The sequence below is a fragment of the Asterias amurensis genome, chromosome 17 (genome assembly GCF_032118995.1).
Source record: "Asterias amurensis chromosome 17, ASM3211899v1".
NCBI classification, from domain to species: domain Eukaryota; kingdom Metazoa; phylum Echinodermata; class Asteroidea; order Forcipulatida; family Asteriidae; genus Asterias; species Asterias amurensis.
In genome coordinates this window covers 7,613,149-7,617,359 of record NC_092664.1, presented here as the reverse complement: position 1 = coordinate 7,617,359, position 4,211 = coordinate 7,613,149, and the positions used below count along the sequence as shown (strand labels likewise).

General features: G+C 41.2%; 1 pseudogene; it reads left to right on the top strand.

The window, feature by feature from the left end:
- The first annotated feature begins 1,576 nt into the window (after positions 1-1,576).
- On the top strand, positions 1,577-2,569 carry LOC139950093 (uncharacterized; annotated as a pseudogene).
- Positions 2,570-4,211: the final 1,642 nt, after the last annotated feature.

Sequence of the window (4,211 nt, the reverse complement as noted above, 5' to 3'; positions counted from 1 at the left end):
TCTCAGTCAATTGCTTGATATTTGGTCAAGTGAGGAGATTCTGAGCAAGTTTGAAGGCACTGTCCGTAACAGTCGTAACACAGCAGTGTTTGGGAAAATAAATAAAAAAATCAGGGGGGGGGGGGAAGTTGGCTATGTCAGTAACGTAAAAGAAGTACGCAACAAAATCAAAAACATGAAGGGAAGCTACACGTACAAGAAGGCCAGGGCCACAAATATGAGGAGTGGTGCTGGCAGAATAGAAGTGCCGTTTCAAGAGAAGATGGACTTGATTCTCGGAGATAGACCATGCATCCAGCCTGTGGTAATGCCCATATTTTTTTCATTTCTTGGATTACGGAAGCTGAAAAAGTCAGAGAAAGATTGAGCGACTCGTACAATGTGGGCAACTAGTGAAGGCAGCAAAAATCAGACAAGACGAACGTTTTGCTACTAAAACATCCAGGACAAAGATTGTTCTAATGGAAGCAATAGAAGCTCGATACCATCAAAGCTGACTATCTGCAAAAGTTGACCTGCTTCGCTTGTTCGATCTTAAAGGAACACGTTGCCTTGGATCGGACGAGTTGGTCAAAACAAAAGCGTTTGTAACCATTTTTTATAAAATGCATATGGTTCGAAAGATGTTTTAAAAGTAGAATACAATGATCCACACAAGTTTGCCTCCAAATTGCGCGGTTTTCCTTCTACTGTGCGAACTAACATGGTCGGCCATTTATGGGAGTCAAAGTTTTGACCCCCATAAATGGCCGACGTATTAGTCGACGAGGTAAAAGGAAAACCACGCAATTTCGAGGCATGTTTATGTGGATCATTGTATTCTACTTGTACAAAATCTTCCTACCCATATGCATTTTATAAAAAAACGGTTACAAACGCTTTTCAAAGACTAACTTGACCAATCCAAGGCAACGTGTTCCTTTAACCATGGAGGAAGAAAATAGAAGGATTCACATCACCCAGCCTCTTATCTCATAACCAATTAGCACCTCGAAGTGACCCATAGGAAATACCTTACGGCCGCCCGCCCGCTGTGCTTCCCTGTTTTACGACCGAGATAATCCCCTTGTGTACAATGTCTTTTGTCGCTTAGCCTGCTCACAGCCACCATACATAACTGGAGGAAAGAACTGTGAAACGAACGGAGGAACACAAAACGCATGCGCACTACTACGCTGGAACAAGTTCCAAACTTGGCTAAATATGAGGAGGAGGCAAAGAAGAGCGGTCTGTTAACATGGTGCAGTGAAGATCATGTAAATGTCATGAGAATGAGTCGGTCCGGGGAGATCTTGCTTTGCTTAACAATTTTTTTAGATTTTTCATGGAAGTTAGTGGTATGTGGTGTTACTGTAGATCCAACGAGTGCAGTGTTTAGTAAATTCAGTTCTATTGTAACCATCCAAACTGCCCAGGAATTGTTTCAACTTCTTTCAACTTGTGACGTTTGTCCAGGAAATCCTGATTTCAGCGACTTGGTCGACACGAAGAGAGGTCCAGAACACCTCACACGACCTTTCATCCACCAGCCACCACTCCAAATAGCTACCTCTCCCACTCGCAGCTTCATGTCAAGATGACCCAACTTCAAGCAGATAGGAGACGACTAAAGCGTAGAAGTGGTTACTTAGAAAATAAGATTGAAGAGATATATAGAAGCGAAAGTGCAATCCTCTCACACCAGCAGTCTGCAAGCCTCAACAAGTCCTTAGAAGACTGTGCAGAAGAAATTAATAGTGCGCTTCCTGTGGGTTCAGCAGCTCGGTTGTTATGGGAGCAACAGAAATCTTCCATTCGACAGGGCAAGTCGATGAGATGGCACCCGTGTATAATTCGGTGGTGCATTGCTTTACAAAGTCGATAGTCGATCTTCATCATGCTACAACTTGTTAAGAGAATCCGGTTTCATAAAATTACCCCATCCAAACACACTTGCCCCATACAGCCACTTTGCAGAATTACCAACAGGTTTTAGTCTGGATATGTTGAACAGAATTGTCACTGACACTGGTATTCATCAGGAGGGGGAGTCAAGAGCTGAAGAAAGACATATCATTGCTGTTTGATGAAATGAAAGTAAAATCTGGGTTGTTTTTCTCGGTCCGCTCCGGGAAAATCTTCGGATTTACAGATGTGGGGAGCCTTGCCAACGAAATCAGTTCTTTCGAGAGGAGGTGCAAGGGTGAAGAAGAACCTCCTGTGGCGACGCATGTCCTTGTACTGATGATCAGGGGTATATTCAGTAACCTCGCTCCATTCCCCCATTGGGTATTACCCTACCACTGGAGCTTCGAGTAATGATTTGTTCTCATGCATATGGGAGGCAATTGAGTTTGTGGAAACAGCAGGCTTTAGAGTTCGTGCTCTTGTTTCAGATGGTGCATCACCCAATAGAAAGTTCTATAGAATGCACTCCCCCATAGCAAGCACAGCAACATCCGTCCCATACTGCACCCCTCACAGGTTGGACCCAACAAGGAATTTGTACTTTATCTGTGATGTGCCTCATCTGTTGAAGACTGCACGAAACAACTTTGAGAACAGCCACTACCACAACAAGACTCACAGACTCCACGTAAGTTTTTAAAAGTTGAAAGGGATCTACACCTTTTTAAGAAATTCAAACATGTTTTTAATGATGGACTACTGACGGATGAATTGACGGAAAACAAAAATGTGTTTCTAAATTTGAATGTTTTGTGTATTGTAAAATCCAAACTGTCCTGAACCATTGAAATATTCTTACAAATTTAAATGTTGGTCAAGGGATTAATTTTTTTTTCATGCCAAAAGGGCTTTATACGTAGAACTTGAAAAAAATGATTAAGTTTGATGTAACCCATAGGCCTATATTAAATTTTATTATTGTTTTTCAATTTTCAATCGAGTTCAACCTCGATAATCGGATTAGCGCTGGCTTGGTAGTTGTTTACCGTCTCATTAGCGCCTGCTGTTTTTACGACCACGGCAAAAGACATTGAACCTTTGAAGTGCATTTCGTTGTGACTCCTTCTGTTTTCTTTCTCCATGCTTTAACTAGTGTTCAACAAGTTCAACCAAGACAAGATGGAGATCTTGTCAGTGCACCTAAGGCCTTCAGAAATAACTTTGTTTGGCCAACCATGACAAGAGGCCCTCTTGAAGAGGGGGATTAATGATACAAAAACCTTCAAAAAAATCCAAGATTAAGTCCAAGTACAAAGAACATGTATGCAGGAATGCAAGTGACTCTTTCCTTCAGAGCCTGAATTTTGTTTGCAGCGCAGAGAGGGGGTCAGCCCCCCCCCCCCCCCCCCCCCCGCTCAGACTCCCAAAACAATAAATAACAGTGATTTATAATAAAAGACATAATAAAAAAAGAAAATTCTGTCCCAACACCCCTGCAACGGCAGGCTAAGTCTGATTTTTGTCTTGAATTTTCCGTTTTCATTAAGTTTTAAAACATAAAAAAAAATTGAGGAACAAAAAGGCGTTTTTTTCACATTTTTGGACGATCTTACCCCCTAAATTTGGCCCTTCATAATAATTTTTCTTTGTCAACAACCATGCTTTTGCATTAAAATGTTCAAACCACGACAAGTTTCCACCTAGCAGAATGTGGGTTTGAATTCTGGTCTTAACACTGGTTTCCTTGAGCAAGACACTCACAGTTGAATAAAAGTTAAAAACCAGTTACTAAAGTGACTTTTGAAGGTGTCACACATTTTCTGTTTTAAAACTTGCTTGATGGTCCAAACCTGCTGTCAGATCAATTAAAAGCACAAAATGTGTACACAATTTTTTTTTTTTAACATACCTCAGAAAATCCAGACTTCTTTTAGTTAGTTGATACATGTACCGCAACAAAGGAACAAGGCAACTTACCCGAGCCACTCTCCGGTAACATTTACCTCTAAGTGTTCTCCAGTGACCTGCAGCAGGAATGATCAAAATGTGTACACATTATTAGTCTCTTCAAACACATTTTAAAAAGAATTACATGTAACTTCAGTTATAAATTGTTCACTTCAGTCACAAATATGTCACAAAAACAATTTTTTCGCCACCCCCGCACAAAGATATTGACAAAATAGGGACACCGCCAAAATAGGGCTAGATAGATAGCTCAGTTGGTAGAGCGCCGGCACGTTAATCCGGAGGTCGTTGGTTCGATTCCCACTCTAGTCAATTCTTTGTTCAACCCCCCCCCCAAAAAAACTTTTTAATGGGAA